Consider the following 11,939-nt stretch of genomic DNA (forward strand, 5'->3'; position numbering starts at 1 on the left):
CTATTGTGTAGTACTCTCATTTTGTCAATGAGTTCAACTATAAAAAAACATGTGACCATTTTGAACGACGAATATAATTTAAAATAAAAGTAATAATAATAATAATAATAATAATAATAATAATAATAATAATAATTATTATTATTATTATTATTATTATTATTTTTATTATTATTATTATTATTATTATTTTATTATTATTATTAGGAAAAAGCTAATGAGCGCCCCGGGGGCGTTAGATAAGAGAATTAAAGTGCAAATATTAAAGTAAAATTAACATTAATTACACCGAACGACGCGTGATTTTGTCATGAATTCCTAACTTAATACCATTTCAACCAATATAATTTATCCTTATCTAAAGCCCCAGGGCGCTCGTTAGCAAGATCGTTATTATTATTATTGTTATTATTATTATTGTCATCGTTGTAATATGCTAAAACATCTAAAAAAAAATTAACAGCTGAACTGAACTGATTAGAGCTGAACTGAACTGATTGGAGCTGAACTGAACTAAACTGAACTGAAAATAAGTAAATATGAACAGGCCCTATATTCGACCCTTTTTCTTTAATTCAATTAGTTTTTTTATTTTTATTTTGCTTTACGTTTTGTTTTGTTTTGTTCTCTCCATCTGTGAGAGTCTTTCCCAATTTTCTGGGATTTCGATTCTCATCTATGGATGAGAATTTTATTTTTAGGGTTCTTATAATAATTGGGAAGGTGATTTGGATTCCTAAGGGTATGGGATTTGTCATCAACTGGTCGATCAAAACATCAGCGCAGATTGCAGAGATCTCAACTTGGAAAGATGCAAAGACATCAAAAATCATTGCTCGCGTCAAGATTGAAGCGGTGGAGTATGAGCTATGCCAAATATGCAAATTAGTTATGATTTTGATTGTAAAAGTTATGATATTTTCTCGAAATCTGTGGTTTACATATCTTTATTATTGTAGATGCCATATGGCCCTTATTTAATGATATAATAACTTCCCGTACAAAAAAAAAAAAAAAAAAAAAAAAAAAAAAAAAAAAAAAAAAAAAACTACTCCATAATATCCTTTATTCCCTTCCAAAAAAAAAAAAAAGTCCATATCTCGACAAAGATCTTCTTTATTTTGAGAGTCTTTAATTAGCTTCATACAAGTATTAGAGTAAACCAAAAAAGAAAAAAAATTTAAAAAATATATATATAATTGAATTTTTTGCATGAATCTGAGTTTGAAATCAATTCTTTAATGAAATAAGTATTTTGTGTATTGCATTAGGTCATTAGTGATTTAAAACCAAACAATTTGCTATTATATGTTACTTGGTAAAGTTTTGGGTGAGACGAACTCACGTAAGTCCACCATCTTCATTCTCCTTTTTCCCCTTTCTCTCTCCTCCCTCCCATCAATGGCGGCCAGATCCTCCACCACTCTCCGCCTCCTCTCTCGCACCTCCCAACTTGCCGGCGATGAAGAATGATAGATGCAACTTGCTTTGGCGATCAGTGCTTCGAATTCAGAGTTTCGAGATGATCTGGAGAATGACAAGATCCGTGCTACTACTTTGTTGAGTTTTGGGAGGTCGAATTCTATTGATGATGGTCGAGAATCGAGATAAGGAGGATTTTGGTGAGGCGGCTTTGTCATGGAGGTTTTGGGTGAATTTAATTAATTTGACTTTGTGAAATTTGATTGTGGGATTGTTAATTGATGATGAAATGTAGGAGTTTGTTAGAGATGATATGAAATATGAGGGTTGAGGAGAGAGAAAATATTATAGTCATGGAAGAAGAAGGTGGTGGTGGTGAAGGAGAAAATAATGTCAAGTATTAGATGTTTATTGTTTGGTATTTGATTGTTATTGTTTGGTATTAAATGTTTATTGTCAGGTATTAGGGCGTGTTCTGATACGATTATTTTCAGTTCAGTTCAACTTTAATAAGTTCAGTTCAGTTTAGCTCCTAATTTTCTTCTTTTATAAAATATTCATTTCAGTTCAGTTCAGTTCCTAATAAGTTCAGTTCAACTCTAATAAGTTCAGTTCAGTTCAATTCAATTCAGTTTAGCTCTAATAATAAGTTCGGTTCAGCTCAGGTCAATCAATGAGAACAGGCCATTAGATTAAAATTTATTGGTTTAATATTTGTTAGGAATTAGAAAATCTTAGTTAGGAATAAGATTATTTTAGTCAGGGTTTAAATAAGATAATTTTAGTCCTCGGGAATAAGATAATTTTTATCAGGAAAAAGACCATTTTAGTCAAAGATAAGATAATTTTTATCAGGAATATGACAATATTATCGATTTTATAAAATGTTGGTGCGCGGGCTTTGATCGGCTTTCTCAGACCCCCGCCTTTTTGTTGTTAAGCTTGGTCTCATGTGAGTCCGTTTTACGCAAAACCTTCTCACGTTACTTTTTGTTTTAAAAAGTGACTAAAAGTTAATATATTATGTATATTCTTTTGGCCTTAATTTTGTTAAATTAGTTTTTTTTTAATAGCAAAAATATTTCATTAATTAAAAGTAATACGACATCTACAATATAAATTCGACTTTAAAAAATACATAAGATATTGAATCAAATAAAATTTTGCTTCATAAAACTACGATCGTCGAGTAGATCTTGCACTGTGGAACATCTCCCGCTTATATCGCTAGAAAATACAACCTTGTTGGAGAGACAATCTAACGATCTTTTGTAGCCGTCTGTATTCGAAAACTTGATAACTTTTCACCAACGAAATAATTTTACAATAATCCATTAGATCTAATATCATGGATTCAAAACTAAGAAATTAGAGGAGATAAAGGAGGTCCAAAAACTCATGTCTTTCGAAGGAAATTGAAAACCCTTTTTTCCTTTTTTCAATTCTATCTTCATTAAGCTCCTCTTCCAATTCTATGTTTTTAGTTCATTCAGATTCATTTATTAGGCCTAAAACAATAAACCCTTATAATTGCTAATTGTACTATCTTGTCACCATACTTGATAAACTCCAAAACACCTCAATGAATAATTTATTTTCTCACTTTGTTTGACTTAGATGTATAGTAGCAAGGTAATACGAAATACTAATTAACCATCTCTTCATCATGATCTAAATATAACTATTTTTTTACGACTCCTTCAGTGTCGAAGTCATTGAACTATGAAGCCTATAGAGCACAAGCTAAGCTACCTACATGAATTTAATTACACAAGTACAGTTAAACCATTTCATCTTTAGCACGAGCTACATGACTTTAATTTAACAAGTAATTGTTACACCATTTCGTCTAGTCTTCTTGAATTTACCTGCCTTATACTACGGTAGTACGTAGCTTTGACATGCATGACTTGCAATGCAAAAGACTCGAACGCCATTAAGGTATCTTCACATTTACTGAACTAAACTGAACTGGTTGGAGTTGAATTGAACCCAACTGAACTGAATAGAGCTTAAATGAATATTTTATATTATGAGAGAAGGAAATTAGGAGCCGAACTGAAGTAAACTAAACTGACTGTATCTAAACTGAACAGAAATTAAGCTGAAGTGAATATGTTGTATTAACCTCATTAGCTTAAGATGCTGAATGAGGAGATTAGATGACTTCATTTTACCTACACATAGACTACTTTTATACTCACACTTAAGGTCTTGTTTGGTTCACCTTATTTTTGCTTATCTGAACTTATCTAATCTGATCTGGTCTAGTCTGATTTGATCTGATCTGGTCTGGTCTGATCTGATTGTCTGATTTGACCAAACTTTGACTTTAAGCGTACAATAATGTATAAGGAAATACTATATCAAGTGGAGTCTTGTTAGATTCGTAATAATGTGGATTTTATTAATATGTAATTTTTCATAATTTTTTTTCATTGCGGAATGAAAGATAATTAGCGATAAAAAAATTGCACACTGAACTCTTTCAAGATCACTTATATATTTGTTGAAACCCATTGTAACCCACTTGTGAGTGTCCCACATTGGAGAAAGAGGAGAGATAGTTCCACTTTATAAGGTATAGGAGTTACTCCTACTATTGCCAATTGGTTTTAGTATGGAAGCTCCAAAGCCTTGTGGACCAAACTCTCCTCCTCCTTGTTCGGTTGCCCAGGCCCATTTCATATTGTTTCGAAATTTATCAATATTCAACGTGCTGGACTACGAAACAAATGATTATCTTCCATTAAAAATTACTCCTAGTACTACATCTTGACTAACATGCTTAAAACGTACTAGAGGTGTAAAAACTAACAGATCAACTTAATCGGCCAATTAGCCAAATTGGTAAAAGTTAGTCACCGGCGACATATTAGTATAAAAGTTAACAAATTGCGACAAATTGGTATAAAAATTAATAAGTTGTAACATTTCACCCTTCTTTTCTTGCCATTTTTTTTTTGGTTGTTGTTGTTAATTCTCATTTTATGCTAAATAATTCTCTCCTCCATGCTCATTCACCTAAGATAATTGGCAAATAATGACAAAAAAATAAAAAAAAAATTGTGAGTTCAAAAAAAATCTCAAATGAATGGAAAGAGAAATTTATATAATTTAATGTCTCAAAAATTAAAATTGGCATGTTTTTGTAATATTTAAGAAGTTGGGAGCAAATAAATTTATATAAAATTGAAAATTGGAAAAAAAAAAAAAAAAAAAACAAAGCTTGATATAATCTTGAAAATATTTAATCAAAGAGTTTGATCTTGTAATTTTTCTTGATTAATTATTCAGCATAATCAAGAATATTTCTCTATATTTTCCTATTTTTCCCTTTTTTTTATTCTTTAAATTTTTTAGGGGCTTTTAATAGTGTCCAAAAAAATTTAAATTATATATTTGAAGCCAAAAAATAAAAATAAAAAAAGTAAAGAAAAACAATATGTTTAAGCTACAAGCAAGAATAAGAATAATCATTTGTACAATATACGCTTATTCTTCTAACAAGAAAGAGGGTTAAATGTCATCACTAATAAACTTTTATACCAATATGTCATCACATGTTTACTTTTATACCAATATGTCACCGGTGAATAATTTTTATACTCATCTGTCACAACTTGCTAACTTTTATACCAATATATCACCGACGATAACTTTTATACCAATATATCATAAGGGTGCTAACTTTTATACCAATTTGGCTAATTGGCCCAACTTAATCCGGATCATTTAATACTATAAGACCACCTTGTAGGTGGGTTGAACTAAGGGAAGAGAGAAAAAAAAAAAAGGATAAGGTTACATGCTTTCATTTTCCATTTAGATTTGTTCAATTGATTTTAAATTGGAATTGGTTAGCGTAGGATCAAGTCATTGTCAATCAATATGCTCATTTTTCCCTTAAAAAAATGTTCATTTTAATTAAATGAAGCTCCGGAGGGAATCGAGACTTTGGTTACCGAGGATATGAATATGGCTCTTGACAAGGAACTGACGGGGGAGGAAATCAGAGAGGCTCTTTTCTAAATGCACCCAAATAAAGCACCGGGGCCAGGTGGTTTACATGCTTTATTTTTTCAGAAGTTTTGGGACATCGTGGGTAGTGAAGTGATTCAGTTCGTTAAAGCTTGGTGGCGTGGTGAGCTAGATTTAAATGAGGTCAATCGTACATGCATTGTCCTTATCCCTAAATGTAATGAGCCTAAGAGAATGACGAAATTTCGTCCCATAAGCCTCTGTAATGTCTTGTATAAAATTATTTCCAAAACACTTGCGAATAAGTTAAAGCCTTTGCTTGGTTCGGTTATCTCGGTAAACCAGAGTGCCTTTGTTCCTAATAGGTTGATTTCAGACAATGCTTTGATAGCCTTCGAAATTTTTCATTCTATGAAAAGAAAAGGGGAAGGTAAAGATGGTTCGATTGCTCTTAAGTTGGATATGAGTAAGGCTTATGACACAGTAGAGTGGAGGTTTCTGGAGAAAGTTATGATTCGAATGGGTTTTCGTATAGCTTGGATTGATCGGGTGATGAAATTCTTGAAGAGTGTGTCGTTTTCTTTCAAGTATAATGGCTCGATTTCTGGTTCATTGGTTCCTTCTCGTGGGCTCCGACAAGGGGACCCTATTTCCCCGTACTTGTTCTTGATATGTGCGGATGCTTTTTCTACTCTGATTTCGAAAGCGGCTAGAGAAAATAAAATTCATGGGGCAAGAGTGTGTCGGGGGGCTCCTAGAGTGTCCCACTTGTTTTTTGCGGACGATAATATTCTCTTTGCGAAAGCTACATTGCCATAATGCTCTAAAATTGCTGAAATTATCAGTATTTATGAGAGGGTATCGGGTCAGAAAATTAATTTAGGCAAAACTGAAGTCGCTTTTAGTAAATGTGTGAGTGTGGAGAGGAGAAATGCCATTGTGGGGACTCTTGGGGTTCGAGAAGTGGACAAGCATGAGAAGTACTTGGGTTTGCCGACAATTATTGGAAAATCAAAGAAGACTATTTTTGCGTGTTTAAAGGAGCGTATTTGGAAAAAGTTGCAGGGATGGAAGGAAAAACTTCTTTCAAGACCGGGGAAGGAGATACTCATTAAAGCGGTGACCCAAGCGATTCCTACTTACATGATGTGTATTTTCAAAATTCCTGATGGTTTAATTGATGAAATTCACTCCTTGTTGGCAAAGTTCTGGTGGGGCTCTACTGGGTCGGAGAGGAAAATGCATTGGCATAAATGGGAGGATTTGTGTCTGCCGAAGTCTAAAGGAGGGATGGGATTTCGTGATCTACGCGTGTTTAATCAAGCGTTGTTGGCAAAGCAAGGTTGGAGGCTGCTGCATGATACTACTTCTCTGCTACATTGTGTGTTAAAGGCGCGGTATTTTAAACACGATTGCTTTCTTGAGGCTCGAAGAGGGTATGACCCAAGTTACAGTTGGCGTAGCATGTGGGGAGCAAAAAACTTGCTGTGGGATGGATGGAAGTGGCGTGTTGGTGACGGTAGGAGTATCCGAGTGTGGGAGGATTCCTGGTTGCCTGGTGACAGCGCTTATATTGTACCTACTCCGACAAATAATAGCAACCCGGATTTAATGGTATGTGATTTAATCGATATGAATTTGCATTGCTGGAAGGTTGATGTGATTGATTCAAATTTTATTGCTTCCTAAAGAGATGCTATCCTTGATATACCTCTGCCTTGTTCTGGCCAAAAAGATACTCTTTACTGGTGGCCAACGAAGGATGGTATTTATTCTGTTAAAAGTGGGTATTGGCTTGGGCGTATGGGGCAGTTGCGTGCGTGGGATCTTTTCCATGGGGATAACTCTAATTCTTTGTGGAAGTTGATATGGAGTGTTGGAGGTCCCCCTAAGCTCAACCACTTTTTATGGAGGGCGTGTAAGGGGTCGTTGCCTGTGATGGGTGTCATGTTTAGACGCCATATTAGTGCCTCTCCTAGATGTTCTGTATGTGGCTGTGATGATGAGACTGTTATGCACTCACTCTTCAAGTGCACTTATGCCATGGAGGTTTGGGGAACGAGTGACTTTGGCGAGTTATTGAATAATGCACCTACGAGTTCCTTTGATACTATGTTTATCTGGAATGCTTCTAAGGTTAGCAAAGAACGGCTGAGTGTCTTTGCTTCTCTGGTTTGGGCGGTATGGAATTGCAGGAACAGTCACATCTTTGGAGGTGGAACAAGTGTTGATGCTGTTCGAATTGGTACTGGTTTCGTAAAGCTGCTTTACGACTACCGCATCTACAATGCTAAGGTTTGTAAGTAAAGTAGTGCGCCCTCTGCTGCTCTGAGGGGTTCCTGGCAGCCCCCATCAAGAGGAAAGGTGAAAATAAATGTTGACGCTCATGTGATGCAGGGGAGGGGAATTAAATTAGGGGCTGTGATTAGAGGGCCTGATGGGGAGTTGCTAGCAGCAGCAGTGAAACACTTGGAGGTTCTAGTCCTGCTATGGCAGAAGCGGGTGCAGCAAGATTTGGGGTTGAGTTGGGCAGCAGACTAGGCTACAATGAGGTGGTATTGGAATGTGATGCTATGCAAGTTGCTCGTGCTATTCAGACTAGGAGGATGCGGTGTGCTCCTATTTATCTCTTACTTGAGGATGTTCTAACTATTAGTATGTTTAGTTTCTTTTGTTGTAAGCATGTGAAGAGGAGTGGCAATTCACTAGCTCATTCAGTTGCTCGTTGGGCAGTGAATACAAACTCGGAATTCATTTGTACCGATTCTTTTCCCCAAAGCCTTTGTACTTTGGCGGAAATTGATTTAATATGATCACTTTGCTTGCTTGGTTTCAAAAAAAAAAAAATTATTATAAAAAATATATTTTAAAAAAAAACATATATGTGTTAGTTTAGATTGGGTCAAATAATCGATTCAAGTGATCTGATTTCAAAATTCAGGTTGGGAATTTCGAGTAATTGATGAGTATGAGCCAGTTTGCCAAGTCTTGTCAAAAATGGAGTTACATCTTGATTTGAATTAGTTTGGCGGTTTCTCATACAGTGTACATACCTTAGCTTGCTATCCACCCGAGCGTTCGTCTGTAAATTGAACTATATCTCCGATTTATATTTTTTGCAATTTTGGAATATTTTACATCTCACAATTAATGCTCAAAGTTGCAAAAAACATAGAACAAGGTAGTAATTATTGTATATAATCTGATATTGAACTAAATTTTTTTTTTCCTACTTATTTCAATTTGACCGAACTTTTTTTTTTTTTTGGATCCATAACACACGTGATCTAATTTGCATTGGTCTAATTATATGATATGATATGGTATGGTCTAGTTCAATCTAATTAAATTTAATAAAAATAACAAGATCTCAAATTAAAGTGAGTTGGACATTATTTAAAATCAGGCCAAAAAACATGATTAAATCATATTAAAAATATATTATACTTTTATAAAACCTCATATTTAAAATACTTTAACCCTTTAAAATATTTAATTAAAATACTTAAACCCTTAACAATACATTTTATTAATACTTAAATACTTTATTAAAGTACATAAAAATACGGGGTATTACACGCAATAATGTGTATTTTATTAATATGTAATTTTTCATAATTTTTTTTCATTTCGGAATGAAAGACAATTAGCGATAAAAAATTGCACATAAAACGATAATTTGGTCCGAACTTAATTTTTTGATCTTATCAGATCTGAACTTATTTTTTCTGAAATAAGTAAAGATAAGGTGAACTAAACAAGGCCTTACACATTAGGTATTTTCCCTCTGTTTTATTTTATTTATACATTCTATTTAGAACTACGAGTATTATTTGTCAAACAAAAAGATTAAATCAAAAGAACAAAAAGGAATAGAGGGAGTCATAACACCCACTTGGTATATTTTTATACCAACCTACCTATCAAATCAAGTAAGGCCACATAATAAATATGAATAACAAGTGTGATTTAAAAAAAATGTACGAATATAATAATTAAAAAAAAAGGAAGAAGAAGAAGAGGAGTTCATGCCATAATTAGGACTTAGGGAGCAAGCCATGTTTCACCAATGGCAGCAAACTCTATATTTAAAATGGTCCTTGAACCTCTTAACTAGTTAACTCTTTCAAGATCACTTATATATTCAACGTGCTATGGACTACCAAACAAATGATTATCTTCCATTAAAAATTACTTGTAGCACTACGTCTTGACTTTTGAGGTTTAATCTTGACTAACATGCTTAAAACGTACTAGAGGTGTAAAACCTAACAGATCAACTTATTCCGGATCATATAATACTATAAGACCACCTTGTAGGTGGGTTGAGCTAAGGCAAGAGAGAAAAAAAGGATAAGGTTACATGCTTTCATTTTCAATTTAGATTTGTTCAATTGATTTTAGGTTGGAATTGGTTAGCGTAGGATCAAGTCATTATCAATCAATATGCTCATTTTTCCCTAAAAAAAATAAAAAATAAATATGTTTATTTTAATTATTAAATATATATATATATATATATATATATATATATATATATATATATATATATATTTTAAAAATATGTGTGTTAGTTTAGATTGGGTCAAATAATCGATTCAAGTGATTTGATTTCAAAATTCAGGTTGGGAATTTCGAGTAATCCACGAGTATGAGCCAGTTTGCCAAGTCTTGTCAAAAATGGAGTTGCATCTTGATTTGAATTAGCTTGGCGGTTTCTCATACCCTGCACATACCTTAGCTTGTTATCCACCTGAGTGTTCGTCTATTTCTATAACACACAAAGAAATCATATATAGATTATTCGTAATGTGAATTGAACTACTACAGGCCTGTTCACATTTACTTAATTTCAGTCCAGTTCAGTTCAATTCAGCTCCAATCAGTTAAGTTCAATTTAGTTCAGTTTAGCTCCTAATTTTCCTCTCTCATAAAATATTCATTTCAGCTCAGTTAGTTTAGTTCAGTTCAACACCAATCATTTCAGTTCAGTTCAGCTCAATTTAGTAAATGTGAACAAGCCCTACCTCTAATTCATATTTTTTTGCAACTTAAGATTATTTTATATCTCAAAAATAATTCCCAAAGCTGCAAAAAACATAGAACAAGGTAGTAATTATTGTATGTAATCTGATGTTGAACTAATTTTTTTCTATTTCAATTTGACCGAACTTTTTTTTTTTTTCCATAACACACATGATCTGCATTGGTCTAATTTATATGATATGGTATGGTCTAGTTCAATCTAGTTAAATTTAATAAAAATAACAAGATCTCAAATTAAAGTGAGTTGGACATTATTTAAAATCAGGCTAAAAAACCTGATTAAATTATATTAAAAAATAACAATATAGTTTCAAAATAAGATAAAATGAACATAATCCGTAGTTTGGATTATCTATTATTTTAATCCTAGATGCTCAATTAATGACCACATATTAAAATTTGTGTATTTTTCTAGATCACTGAGTAATTATTAATTAATTATTTTCACCTACAGAACACAATCTGAAATTATAAGGTTAATTTCATCATCCATTTTTTATTTTCCAAATTGGAACACACCATAAAAATCTAAAATTTGGAATCACAAATTCACAACCTTTATTCTTATTAATTCCCACTCACACAACACAAAAAAGGACAGTAAGGCAGTAGGACATTTTAACAAAAATTCTGAAAGAATTAAGAATCAAGCAATTGTAGTTAAAGCGGCAGGAAGGAAGCATTATTAAAACACTCAGCTCTGTACAACTGCCTTTGCCCCTACCATCACTCACCACCACCAATCTCTTCCAGTTTCCACCACAAAAACAAAATTAAAAAATATAAAATATAAAATATAAAAAAAATTCTTCCATATTTTCCGTTTCAAATTACTAGTTCTGTTTTTTATTTTTTATTTTTTATTATTTATTATTATTATTATTTTTTTTTTTTCCGTGGAGTATGTCTTAAATTATTTTTTCCATGTCTAATACTTTCTCTTTTCATTTTCACTTGACCCATCTTTAATTTTGCACTAATTATATTACATGCACCTCTATGATTCTGTTATGGTTAATACATATAGGGGAAAAAAATAGACGTGTAACATGTTAGATTCATCGTAATATTTATTTTTTATATTTTACTTGTTGAAAATTAAAGAAGTAGACAATTCATTATGCATTGATAAATATGATAAAAACATGTTAAGTAAAAAAAGAAAGTTTTTCATAGTACACACTCTTCAATTTTTCTTCACCGTTATTAAATGTTGTCAATTCGTCATATAGCAAATAAATTAATGTATATAGTGAGCTAAACCCTTAAAATATGACATTGATCATATGTGTAATCTAAAGTTGAAAGGTACTCCGTATAATCTTTTTCACTAATTCAATCTAAACTTAGTTTTAAAAAACACTTCAAATCGAAAGTGAATGATATCTTAAGTGATTAGAGCTTCACTTCTGATAACAGATGATCTTGAAATTGATTTCATCACTCGTCCTTATGGACACTCTAAACAATAAAAAAAATACAGAGTAAAA

Source organism: Chenopodium quinoa, unplaced genomic scaffold (assembly GCF_001683475.1).
Source record: "Chenopodium quinoa cultivar QQ74 unplaced genomic scaffold, ASM168347v1, whole genome shotgun sequence".
In the NCBI taxonomy this organism is placed as follows: Eukaryota; Viridiplantae; Streptophyta; class Magnoliopsida; order Caryophyllales; family Amaranthaceae; genus Chenopodium; species Chenopodium quinoa.